This window comes from Carcharodon carcharias, chromosome 10 (assembly GCF_017639515.1).
Source record: "Carcharodon carcharias isolate sCarCar2 chromosome 10, sCarCar2.pri, whole genome shotgun sequence".
Taxonomy (NCBI): Eukaryota; Metazoa; Chordata; class Chondrichthyes; order Lamniformes; family Lamnidae; genus Carcharodon; species Carcharodon carcharias.
The window spans coordinates 146,345,881-146,360,077 of record NC_054476.1 but is presented as its reverse complement, the minus strand read 5'-3'; the positions used below and the strand labels follow the sequence as shown (position 1 = coordinate 146,360,077).

At 42.8% G+C, this 14,197-nt stretch overlaps 1 protein-coding gene and 1 long non-coding RNA gene across 6 annotated transcripts in view; one reads left to right on the top strand and one right to left on the bottom strand.

The window, feature by feature from the left end:
- Positions 1 to 14,197, bottom strand: part of bcas3 (BCAS3 microtubule associated cell migration factor) — a 1,011,809-nt gene that overhangs the window by 311,148 nt on the left and 686,464 nt on the right. The window lies entirely within an intron of this gene.
- Positions 1 to 14,197, top strand: part of LOC121283102 — a 79,356-nt gene that overhangs the window by 44,194 nt on the left and 20,965 nt on the right. The window lies entirely within an intron of this gene.

Here is a 14,197-nt window from a genome sequence, read left to right as displayed (position 1 = left end):
AATAGCTTCCTTCTCTTCAAAAAAGGTAACCATAGTAGTGAAGAATGATATAGAGGAAGTGCGTGAAATTTAAGCATTAAAACGCCCAACCAGTGATGGAAACTAAACATGGAGGGACGAAGAGTCAGTGACAGGTCAAATTATAGTGGCAGCAGAGCTATTGCAATATCCTGAATTAAACGACAGGGCAGTGGGCATGGAGTCGGACTTCAAAAATAATTCATTGACTGTAGAACACTTTGGTAAATCCTAAGTTTATGATTTAGATGAGGGAATTAAATGAAATATCTCCAAATTTGCAGATGACACAAAGCTGGGTGGGAGGGTGGGCTGTGAGGAGGATGCAGAGATGCTTCAGTGTGATTTGGACAAGCTGGGTGAGTGGGCAAATGCATGGCAGATGCAGTATAATGTGGATAAATGTGAGGTTATCCATTTTGAATACAAAAACAGGAAGGCAGATTATCATCTGAATGGCTATAAATTGAGAGAGGGGAATGTGTAATGAGACCCGGATGTCCTTGTACACCAGTTGCTGAAGGTAAGCATGCAGGTGCAGCAGGCGGTAAATAAGGCAAATGGTATGTTGGCCTTCATAGCCAGAGGATTCGAGTACAGGAACAGGGATGTCTTGCTGCAATTATACAGGGCCTTGGTGAAACCACACCTGGAAATTTGTGTGCAGTTTTGGTCTGCTTATCTGAGGAAGGATGTTCTTGCTATAGAGCAAGTGCAGCGAAGGTTTATCCGACTGATTCCTGGGATGGCAGGACTGACATACGAGAAGAGATTGAGTTGATTAGGATTATATTCGCTGGAGTTCAGAAGAATGAGGGGGGATCTCATAGAAACCTATAAAATTCTAACAGGACTAGAAAGGGTAGATGCAGGAAGGATGTTCCCGATGGTGGGGGAGTCCAGAACCAGGGGTCACAGTCTGAGGATATGGGGTAGACCACTTAGGGCTGAGATGAGGAGAAATGTCTGCACCCAGAGAGTGGTGAGCCTGTGGAATTCATTACCACAGAAAGTAGTTGAGACCAAAACACTGAATGTTTTCAAGGAGTTAGATGTAGCTCTTGGGGCGAAAGGGATCAAAGGGTATGGGGAGAAAGCAGGAGCAGGCTATTGAGTTGGATGATCAGCCATGATCATAATGAATGGCTGAGCAGGCTCGAAGGGCCGAATGGCCGAATGGCCTACTCCTGCTCTTAGTTTCTATGTTTCTAAGGCATTGTACAAATGTTCCTTAATTCTTTCCTTGAAATATTTACACCTCTTAGAGATCTTCAGTCCAATCAAAGTACAGATAATGTTAAAGATGTGAGAAAAGAAGTGTTTTGAATGTCGACTGAATCTTAAGAGGTTCTGCCCCTAAAGTGGCTGTAGCTTTCTCTTCTACTTTTCCTCATATTTCTAATCTGGTAGATTCTGCCACTATTCAGATTTAGAGGGAACTACTGGGGATGAGCAGGCCAAATCAGATAAGAAACTTGACTCATTTATTAAGTATTCCAGCAATATTTACATAGGAACAGGAGTAGCTGATTTAGTCCATCGAGTTTGCTTTAGCAATGACAGTTTTTTTTAAGTCCTAAATTCCTGCCCTTTAATATCTTTATTTTTCATATAAATATCTACCTCCCTTTTAAATGCCTTCACTGATTCTGCATTTTTGACCTTTGGGGATAGTGTGTTCCACAAGCTCACAAGCCCTTGTGTGAAGAAAATATTCCTGGATTTGATTTTATTAGAAGAAAAACTCAAGATGGAAAATGCCTCCTTCAGATGTGATCAGATGCATATATTCACAATGCATCATTCATGAGTGGACTTGGGTCCAAGCAAACTCCTCTAGTTTCCCCAACCTCCTCTCTCGATCATTTCCGAGGTTAGGATGGAGTCCACAGTGTAGACACTGTGGTTTTACCTGAATGAGTGCCTCTTTCGTGTTTTAAATTCAGCTTCAATTGCAACGTCTAGATGGAGCTGATGAGCTCGCATCTGTTATATTCCTGTTTCAACTCACCACAAAATAAACAGTTCACTAATCCTTCCTCTTCCAAGCAAGATGCATCTTTTAATAAGCAGTCAAGTATTTAAGTGAAAATTTGATCTACCCTAAATTCGCAATGTAGGAGTAGGCCTTTCAGCTTCTCCAGCCTGGCTAAACTGTGTCTTAACTGAATCTACTCGCACTGGTAACCATAAAAGCTCCATGATATCATTAATAACTGGGAAGGGAGAAAGAGTGAGTGGGGATTAAACAGAAATGACTAACACAGCCTCACTGGAACCTGTTACCTGAAGCCTGTTTCGCCTGGCCCCATTCGTTCTGCTCTGTGCAACATAATTGAAATCTTTAACTGTCCTAATGTTCCCTGTTGTGATGTATTAAAAATTGATGTGGTAAGTTTTGTGAAATCTTCTTGAGCACCAAGAATGTCTGTTGCAGCAGCTATTCAATTCATTTTTGAAGATCAAACACAGTAGAGGATTGTGTACTGTAAACCACAAAAATAATCTGTTGCTTGATTGAAGTTATCTGGGGGTCGCTGCTGGAGATGAGAAACAGAAGATGGAGAAAATCTTTCCTTGAGGATATTAACATAAAGCCTGGCTGGAGAAAAAAATGTGACATAGAAGCCAGTCCCAACATGAGGTGTTCAGTAGTAAAATTCTCTAATCTTTGGTTTTCACTTAAAGTAAGTCTGATTGCAGTACAAGCGTATAGAACCATAGAAATACTGAAATACGGTGTGATATCAGTGGCTAAACAGGGTTAAATTCTAAGCACAGGTTGCATAGACTAGGTTTGCATACCCTTGCATGTAGAATATTAAGGACTGATCCAATTGAAGTGTTTAGGATGATTAAATAATTTGATGTGGTAGATAGAGAGTAACCATTTCCTCTGGTGGGCAAGTCAAAGGGCACAACCTTAAAATTAGAGCTAGACCATTTAGAGGAGATATCAGGAAGCACTTCTTTGCAAAGGTTAATGAAAAATGTCACTCATAAAGCAGTTGATTGGAAGTGAATTGAAGATTTCAAAACTGAGATTGATAGATTTTTGTTAGGCAAAGATATTGAAGGTTACTGAATCAATGTGGGTAGATGGAGTTAAGATACAGATTAGTCAGGCTTGAGGAGCTGAATCCCAATGCAATTTTTTAATTCATTCACAGGGTATGGATGTTACTGGAAAGGCCAGCTTTTATTGCCCAAAATTTAGCATACACATTCGGCATATTCCACACTAACTCCCTGTGAGAGCATCTTCAGACAACTGGACATTATAAACTCACTGAGCTCTTGATGCACAATCATAAGAGAGGACAGAGGTGATGCTGTATATGAGCAGTTGGATCATCTCGGACTGACATAGCAACAGGCAGAGGCCATTGGCAGAGTGAGGTGGATGAGATGTACGGATGGCTATGGCAAGTTTGACACCTCCAAGAATCCGAACACAGTTGAAAGTCTACTCAGATGATCAAGGAAGCAGTTCGATGTAACATATTTGACCTTTTCAAGGCCTATTAAGAAATATTGCGTGTTCTGGTCATGTTCAAAATTCCAGCTCTTATGCATTTAATCAGGCTTCTGAACAAGCTTCCATTCTGACTGTCTGCATCATTCTTTCACACATGATTCAGCATTCTCCAGTGAAAGAAAATGCCGCTGCACGTGGCTTTTGAGCAAACGCTGGCTAGGCTGAAGTGAAAGCACAAAATATGGGAGGAAATCAAAGTGAGTTACTAAAATGAAACTATGTCCAAATCCAGTAAAAAATGACAGGATGAACATGTCCGTTCTTTGGAAGCCATAATATGGAATCAGCTGGTCCAGTCTCAGTGAAGACCACTAACTAAAGCTCCCCAATATTCAGAATCTACCTGCACTGCAGTCCCAATTGTACAGCTCATAGAATGGCCAGTGTTGTTGTCAGGAAGATATAATAATTTTCATAATGTTATTGGAATTTATTGTAAAGTAAAGGAATAGTGTGTGTGTGTGTGTGTGTGTGTGTGTGTGTGTGTGTGTGTGTGTGTGTGTGTGTGTGTGTGTGTTTGTTTGTTTCATGGTCTGAACGCTTTAATGTATCAGAAGATAAGCTAGGTTTGAAATGTTAAGTAGGTAAACATGGGTGAAGTTTTAGAATGTGAGGTGTAAAGGGGACATTTGCATTTTTAAATAAATCAGACTAGCTTGAATTCAAAAGAGGGAGTGAAATGTGTCTTAACCAGGAGAAGTTAAGAAACAGTGCATTTATTTTTCCCAAAGATTATTGGTAAAACTGGTACTATGATAGATTTTTATTATTAGAGAGGTAAAGTCCAAAGACATATAGTGAAACAATGGGAATTTGCATTCAAAGGGGAAATCTGTATAAAGGAAATGAAGCTGTGTGTAGGAAAGAAGGCATTCTAAGATCGAATAAGTGTGATAAGCCTCCAGCGTCTAAGTCTCAAGCTGCTGTCTAAAGAAACTGAAGTTAAGAAAAGTCACTTTGAATCCGACTGTTCAGGATATCGTGCTACTTTGCCTGCATCTTCTAAAATATATGTGCTTTTACTGTTACCTTAACAGAGGTGTAACTGGGAGTTAGATTAATTAGGGGATTTAGAAGTTATCATAGTCGTAATTTGTAGATCTGTGTATGTACTTAAAATCATTTCTTCTATTAATAAATTGAATTTAGTTTTACAAGAAACCTATAAGACTTGGCGGCCTTCTTTTTACAGAATTCAAAGTCTGCATCCTGAAATAAGTAAAACTGCAAATAGCTGTGGCAGCTGCTTCAAGTTTCCCTTTGGGATTTGGGCAGCTTGGCATTTACCATTCGCCTGCCTTAACAGTTGTAAATAGATAGAAACATACAATTGTACAGAAGAAACTGGTGTTAAGGTACATTGTTGAACCAGTGCAGCAGAACGTTAGCCTGCATCTGGTTCATGTTTTTGCTAACTTGGGATTGTTCAGCATTGATCCTGGGATCCATTCGGCCTCACAAGTTTGGTCCAGCATTCAATGGCTGATCCACACCTCAAATACATTTACAGCTTTTTTCCTATATCTTGATAATCCTTATCTAACAAAAATCTATCAAGTCAGTACTAAAAATTTCAATTAACTCAGCTTCCACAGCTTGTTGGGAGAGTGTTCCAGATTTGCACTACCCTTTTTGTGAATAAATGCTTTTAGTTTCACCTTTGAATGATCTAGATCTAATTTTAAGATTAAACTTACTGTTTGGGTTCCCCCACAAAGGAAATACTTTCACTCTATCAACTCTATTGAATCCCGTTATCATATGTATTCCAAGAACACACAAGAATACAAGAAGTAGGGGCACAAGAAGTGGACCGTATGGCCCATTGATCCTGCACCGCCATTCAGTATGATCATGGTTAATCTCGGGCTTCAAGTCCACTTTCCCACCCACTCCCCACATCCCTTGATTCCCTGAGAGACCAAAACTCTGTCTACCCCAGCCTTAAATGTATTCAACAATGGAGCATTCACAACCCTCTGGGGTTGGGAATTCCAAAGAATCACAACTCTTTGAGAGATGTAATTTTTCCTCATCTCGGTTCTAAATGATCGGCCCCTTATCCTGAAACTACACCCCTGTATTTTACATCCCCTGACCAGTGGAAAAAAATCTCTCAATATCTACCCCATCAAGTTCCTTCAGAATTTTATAGGTTTCAATTAGATCGTCCTCACTCTTCTAAACGCCACAGAAGATGGGCTCAATTTACTCAGCCTCTCAGCACAGGGCAGCTCTCTCATCCCAGGGATCAATTTAGTGGACATTCGCTGTACCACCATAATGCAAGTATATCCCTTCTTAAATGTGGAGACCAAAACTGCACACAGTATTCCAGATGTGGTCTCACCAATACCCTGTACAATTGTAGCAAGACCTCTCAATTTCTGTACTCCAATCCCCATTCAATAAAGGCCAACATGCTATTTGCTTTCCTAAATGTTTGCTGCATCTGCATGCTAACTTTCTGTGTTTCTTGTATAAGACCATAAGACATAGGAGCAGAAATTAGCCCATTCGGCCCATCAAATCTGCTCCGCCATTCAATCATGGCTGATAAGTTTCTCAACCCCATTCTCCCGCCTTCTCCCCGTAACCTTTGATCCCCTTACCAATCAAGGACCTATCTATTTCAGTCTTAAATACACTCAATGACCTGGTCTCCACAGCCTTCTGTGGCAACGAATTCCATAGATTCACCACTCTCTGGCTAAAGAATTTCTCTTCGTCTCTGTTCTAAAAGGTCTTCCCTTTACTCTGAGGCTGTGCCCTTGGGCCCTAGTCTCTCCTACTAATGGAAACATCTTCCCCACGTCCACTCTATCCAGGCCTTTCAGTATTCTGTAAGTTTCAATCAGATCACCCCTCATCCTTCTAAGTATAGACCCAGAGTCCTCAGACGTTCCTCATATGTTAAGCCTTTCATTCCTGGGATCGTTCTCGTGAACCTCCTCTGGACCCTCTCCAGGGCCAGCACATTCTTCCTGAGATACTGAGCCCAAAATTGCTCACAATATTCTAAATGTGGTCTGACCAGAGCGTTATAAAGCCTCAGCAGCACATCCCTGCTTTTATATTCTAGTCCTCTTGAAATAAATGCCAACATTGCATTTGCCTTCCTAACTACCAACTCAACCTGCAAGGTAACCTTAAGAGAATCCTGGATCCTGGATCATGTATGAGCATGCCAAGTCTCTTTGAATATCAACAATTACAAATTTCACATCTTTTAACATAATATTCTAGTTTTCTATTCTCACGACCAAAGTGAATAACTTCACACTTCCCTACATTATACTTTATCTGTCATCTTGTTTTCCACTCACTTAACCTGTCTATATTTCTTTGCAGCCTCTCTGTGTCCTCCCTGCAGCTTACCTCTCTCCCTAGCTCGGCATCATCAGCAAACCTAGACACATTACCTTCTGTCTCTTCACTAGATGAGATGATGGCATAGTGCTATTGTCGCTAGACTAGTATTTCAGTGTAATGCTTTGGGGACCTGGGTTCAAATTCCACCATGGCCGATGGTGAAATATGAATTCAATGAAAAATCTGGAATTCAATGGTGATCATCAGTCAATTGTTCTGGGGTATGGTCTGGCCACAGCAATTTGCTTGACTCTTAAACACCCACTGAACAAGGGCAATTAGGGATGGGCAATAAACGCTGGAATGAATGAAAATTAACTAATTAACACAATCCTAGTTTATGTTTGCCCAGTAGGCAAACTTTGTTAGGTCCACATAGTTATCCAATTCCCTTTTGAAACTGACTATTGAATCTGCTTCCAGCACCCTTCTAGGCAGCGGATTCCAAATTGTAACAACGCACTGTGTCAATTTTTTTCATGTTTTCTCGGGTTCTTTTACCAATTAATCTTAAATTTTTGTCCTCTGACCCTTCTGCCATTGGAAACACTTTCTCCTTATTTACGCTACTGAAACTTTTCATGTTTTTGAACACCTCTATTTAATCCCCCCTTGACCTTCCCTGTTCTAAGCAGAATAATGCCAGCTACTCTAATCTCTCCACGTAACTCAAGATTCATATCTGTCATATTCAGGACTCAGTTGGGATACCCTCCCCTCAACCAAACACCTATGGACACTCACTACATAGGATCACGTATGCCGGATGGTCAGTAGCAGAGGTCAGTTGGTACTGGTGAAACTAAAACTCAACACAGGTCTGTTCCTCCAGACAAGGTGGTGAGAAAACTGACAGAGAACTTTAAAACAAAATGTTTTCATTCTGTGCAGATTGTACATAATACTAAAGTGTGCTGCAGAAACAATGGAACAAATGTCACTTCCGAATTAATTGCATTGTTTATTTGAAGTCCATTTCAGTGTTGTTCTTTTGCAACCTGATCAGCTGTTGGCCTGTTTGACTGTATTTAACCTTAGAGCTATCTACTGTTTCCATCTGCTCAAATTAAAAATTAAATTTAAAAACATCCAACAAAAATTCAAGTAAACACTGAACATATAAGTCACATTCCTGAGTGGTTGAGGGATGAACAGTAACACCATACTAAAGACACTTTTTCTGGGCAATAGTTAGCGAGGCTTGAGATTTCCTTCTGTTTTCCATCTTATATGGCTATGTGTTCAGTAGCATGTCAAGAGTTCTTCTGTGAGCTTCCCTGGAGTTCCAGTTATGCCTGAAGCCAGGAACGGGAACTAGAGCAAATGCATTTGTGAATTGGGTGGGGGATGGGGGGGTGTGGGTCATGAGTGTGAACCTGGGCAGGCTGTTCATTCCTGCAGGCAAGTCCCAACTGCTGCTCTAGGATGTGACCTGTCACTTTGCATAGCGGGTGATGAGTTGCAGGACTGTTGGTAAGGTGAAGATGGCAGAGAGAAAAAAAGAGAGAGAGAGAGAGAGAAGAAAAAACTCTTCAGACTGGTGGAAGTCATTTCACACAGTGAAGAAAATTCCAAGGCATCAGCGAAAGATGCCTGAGAGAAAAAGGCTGCTTTTCCGAGACAGAGTGGGAAAGACAAATTACTGCTTGTGTTGGGAGCCAAGGTGCATCTCGCTCCAGAGCTGGGCTTAATCTCAATTGTAAACATTTGACAGCTGACATTAAAAGCAGTTATTTCAAGCCCAAGAATAATCACGTGCTTGCCACCCAATCACTGCCCAAACTGCACGCCCCATTTTTCTATTGTTTGATCTTCACTATGCTTTAAACTAATTTCATAAGATTGCAAACACATTAACATTTCAGGAAAATAAGGAGCTTCTGCATGGGCATGAGTGCTCTGCCTTACAGCTGGGAAGAGAATTCACATCTTTGCAATTCCAGAGGAAATGTTCTCATTTAAAGCCCGTCACTGAGTTTGACAGATTCTGAATTCTAACTTCTTACACATGTTTTGCATGGTTACCCAAATTATGACCAGGCTTTCCTGCGGCAATGCCCACAGGCTGGGAGGGGAGAGCAGGTGGGGCTGGGAGGGGAGAGCAGGCGGGACTGGGAGGGAAGTGGCAGTAGAACTGGGAATGGAGTGCAGGTGGGATGGGAGGAGAGAGAAAACTTGGCTGGTAGGGGAGTGCAGGTGGCTTGGGAGGGGGAGTGTTGGCAGGGCTGGGAGGGGAGAGCAGGTGGGGCTTGGACGGGAGAGCAGGCAGGGCTGGGAGGGGTCACTAGGTGGGGCTGGGAAGGAAGTGGCAGTGGAACGGGGAGGGGAGTGCAGGTGGGGCTGAGAGGGGAGAGCAGGAGGGGCTGGGAGGGGAAAGCAGGCGGGGCTGGGAGGGGAGAGCAGGCAGGGCTAGAAGGGGAGAGCAGGCAGGGTTGGGAGGGGAGGGCAGGTGGGGCTGGGATGGGTCACTAAGTGGGGCTGGGAAGGAAGTGGCAGTGGAACTGGGAGGGGAGTGCAGATGGGGCTGGCAGAGGAGAGGAGATGGGGCTGGGAGGGGAAACAACAACGCTGGGAGAATGTTGGATCTGGGAGAGGACACTAGGTGGGGCTGGGAGGGCAGAGCAGGTGTGGCTGGGTGATGATGCAGAGGTGGGAGGGAGTGTGGGAGGGGAGTGTTGGCAGGGCTGGGAGTGGAGTGCTGGCGGGGCTGGGAGAGCAGAGGAGGTGGATCTGGGAGGGGTGAGGTATAGGGCTGGGAGGGGGTGCTGGCGGGGCTGGGAGGGAGGTGCATGTAGGGGTTGAGGGAATGCAGGCGGGCTGGGAGATGAAGGAAGGTAGGGGGCAGGGGACATAGTCGTGAAAGGTGGGGGTTGGTAGAGGTTTAAAACTGCTGGGCTTGCCCTGAAAAAAATGAAGACTCAACTCTTTATAAGCTATGGCTCTAGCAGAAATCGGGTGCCAGAGAATAGACAATTAAGTCATCCCCCTGACAGAAAAAAACCTGACCATTTAAAGGTGCTTCGCAGCTGTCAAAACTCAGTCCGAGCTTCCTTGGAGCTCGCAAACCCAAAATCCCATCCTGCGATACCACTGGGGGTTGCGACCCACAGTTTTTAAGGAATACTGTAACCAAAAGCTGCTCTCTTAGGCTGTGCCTGGATGGAGAATATTATATGATTTTACTTTCACAAATTTTGTTTCGCTGTGATGTTACTAAAGAGATTTTCTTAGTGCGACGTGACTGGAGAAAATTCTGAAAATATCCCAAACTGGAACTGAGCTACGCAGGGTAGGAAGGTCCCAGGTTTGATCTTGCATTATGCTAGTTATGGTGATAGTTGTGCTGTTACAACTGGGCTTAGTGCCCCTGGACTTGAAGGGAGAAAATCAAAATCAGCAGGGGCCCCTAGCTCCGACTGCAGTTTAGTGATCTCTGGAAAAGGTACAGACAGGGTGAGAACAGGATTAGGATGGAGATCAGGTTGGACATTCTCCATGGTGAAACAACCTCTAAACATTCACTGTCTAGACTTCCATCTAACAGCAGCTGTTTAGGGAAGATATTGGAGAATGACTTGAAGCTTTGAATTCAAGACTTGGGGTGAGATGAAGATAAAACTGATGCAGAAGGAAAGGGAACACAAATGTTTGCCATCACACAAAGCATAACAGCCTTCACTGGACATGCAGCGTACTTATATGATAGCTGCATGCCATTTATTTGGAAAATGTAGTTAGCTGAAATTAGAAACAGGTTACACCAAATTCAACCATATGCCATACTCTCCAACATTGGCTCCTTACTTGTGGACGTAAATAGCGTAGATGAACACGTACAGTAGTCATATACAAACTGTGCAATTCTAGATGTGAGTGAATTGCTGCCCCGCCCCTCCTGTATGTACCACATCTGGCAATGAGTGTTCCTGAGAGGAAAGGCATTTTGGTTGAACTGTAGCTACCTGTCACTGGTTTGCCTGCAGCTTTACTCCAGATACATGCATACACCTTATCAAATGGAGAAACAAATTGCTCTCATTAAACAGGGTTCCTGATTGGTGCAGAACAGTTCAAATGCACAATCCTGAACTAAGCAGAAAATATTATCAGTACTGAACATGTCAGTTGTCCTTTCCAAATCAGCAACTTCTGTTTGTAAACTAGTCACATGTTTTATCAGGTTCCAGTTGTAATCATTGGCAATATTTTAATGATGGAATCCTGAATTTTCATTAATATCATGGCAGCTGGCGGAATTTAAATTCAACTAATAAAATCTGGAATTGAAAGCTGGTCCTAGTAATAGTGGCCATGAAACTAATCAACGATTGTCATATAAAAAAATCTGGTTCACTAATATCCTTTAGGGAAGGAAATCTGTCATCCTTACTCCAGATCCACAGCAACGTGGCTGACTCTTAACTACCCGCTGAAACGGCCCAGCAAACTTCTCAGTTCAAGGGCAATTAGGGATGGCAACAAATACTGGCCTCATTCTTCCCACATCCATGAAAGAATATATAAAAAACACTGAAAAAAATCCCAGCCCTTCTTAGCAGGAACATTATTGTTTTCATCCTTCAGTTCATTCTGGATTTGCTTTTCTCACAAAAATAAAATGTAAAAAAGATTTTTCCTCCATTGCTCATTCCCAATTATTTGCTTCAATTCCTTCAAATGGGAACTGTCAGGAGTCATTACGACTTTGGGCAATAGAGTAAAACCAATGATATTGGATCAGGTGCCCTCTCCTGTGCTGAATTTAAGAGGTGAGGTGGAATGATTGTCTTTGACATTCAAGGCAGCATTTGATCAAGTGTAGTATCGAGGAGCCCAAGTAAAATTGAAGTCAGTGGGAAAACTCTTTACTAGTTGCAGTCATACTTAGCACAAAGGAAGATGGTTGTAGTTATTGGAGGCCGATCGTCTCAGCCCCAGAACACTGCTGCAGGACTTCCTCAGGGTCGTTCATTAGACTCAACTATCTTCAGCTGCTTCAAAAATGACCTTCCCTCCAACATAACGTCAGAGGTGGGAATAGTCATTATGATTATACAATGTTCAGCACCATTTGTAACTCCTCTGATCATGAAGCGGTCTGTGCAGTCAGTGCAGCAAGACCTGGATAACATTCAGCCTTGGACCGATAAGTGGCAAGTAAAATTCACACAAGTGCCAGGCAATGAACATCTCCAACAAGAGAGAATCTAATCCTCTTCCCTTGACACTCAACAGCATTACCATTACTGAACCTCCCACCATCAACAGCATTGACCAGGAACTGAACTAGACAAGCCATTTAAAGACTGTGTCTGCAAGAGCAGGTCAGAGGCTGGGACTTCTGCAGTGAATAACTCACCTCCTGATTCCCTAAAGTCTGTCCATCATCTATAAGGCACAATTCAGGAGAATGATGGAATGCTGTGCACTTGTCTGGATGGGTGCAGCCCCAACACTATTCAAGAAGCTCAACACTATTCATTTGATAGGCATAGCAACCATCACTTTAAACATTCACTTCCTCCACCACTGGCTCCATTGGCAGCCACCTCAAATCTGCAACATCTAGCACCTAGAAGAGCTAGTGCAGCAGATGCATTGGAACGTCACCATTTGCAAGCTTCTCTCCAAGCCACATACCATCCTGACTTGGAACTATATCACCATTCCTTCACTGTCACTGGATCAAAATCTTGGCAGTCCGTCCCTATCAGCACTGTGGGTATGCCTACACTGGTAGGACTGCAGCTGTTCAAGAAGATGGTTCCCTATTAACTTCTCAGGTGGCAATTACAGATGGGCAATAACTGCTGGCCTTTCCAGCGATGCCCACATCCCATAAGTGAATAGGAAAATTTTCCATTTCTGCTAATGTCCCGGGAACACTTCCCAGTGTTTTTACATCTTCCCAAAATGGAATGCCATTAAAGGGCCAATTCCAATTTAAGACTCTCTTCTACATTTGTATATACTCTAATTATATTGTATTACTTTTAAATCCAGGAGCTTTAATTTGTCTCTCTCTTCCAGCTGCCAAGGTCTGATCAGTTTGGGCAGTTTCAGCTCAGTTCCTCATTGGTGTGATCCAATGTGCTCAAAGGCACCTTATTTGGCAATAATTGTCAGCCTCCTACAGAGGCTCCAAACTGCTAACAATGCCAACTAAAAGTGAAAAAATGTTCCATTCCTCTGGCAAGCCATTACTCACATTAAGAGGCCTCCAATAAGTTGTCTAATTATGATCGCAGGTGTTTACTTTTACTCTGGTACTGTTTCTATGCAATTATTTTCTTCCCAGTTTATGCCAAATGTGTAGAAAGTCTTTATGATTATGATACACTGACAGAGTTGTGAACCTTTGCGCAAAGGCTGTGAGAATTTTGAAAATAAATATTCAGTAAATGTATCAGTCAATGTAAAATGGAGTAAAGATTTAATTGTATTTATAAAGCACCTTATTTCTGAACATTCCGCATAGAATGAATTACTCTGAATTGGATTGACTGTTGTGAAGAAGGCAAATGTAGCAGCCATTGTTCTTTTTTTTATTCATTCACGGGATGTGGGCTTCAATGGCTGGGCCAGCATTTATTGCCCATCCCTATTTGCCCTTGAGAAGGTGGTGGTGAGCTGCCTTCTTGAACCGCTGCAGACCATGTGGTGTAGGTACACCCACAGCGCTTTCAGGAAAGGAGTTCCAGGATTTTGACCCAGTGACAGTGAAGGAACGGCGATATATTTCCAGGTTAGGGTGGTGAGTGACTTGGAGGGGAAATTCCAGTGGTGTTCCCATGTATCTGCTGCCCTTGTCCTTCTAGATGATAGTCGTCATGGGTTTGGAAGGTACTATCTAAGGAACCTTGCAGTGAATCTTGAAGATGATACAAACTGCTGCTACTGTACATTGGTGGTGGAGGTAGTGAATGGTTCTGGATGGAGTGTCAATCAAGTAAGCTGCTTTGTACTGGACGGTGTCAAGCTTCTTGAGTGTTGTTGCAGCTGCACTCATCCAGACAAGTGGGGAGTATTCCATCACACTCCTGACTTGTGCCTTGCAGATGGTGGTCAGGCTTTGGGGAGTCGGGAGGTGAGTTATTCATCGTAGGATTCCTAGCCTTTAACCTGCTCTTGTAGCTCAGTATTGATATGGCTAGTTCAGTTCAGTTCAGGTTCTGGTCAATGGTAACCCCCAGGATGTTGGTACTGGGGGGATTCAGTGATAGTAATGCCATAGAACATCAAGGAGCAATGGTTAGGTTCTCTCTTGCT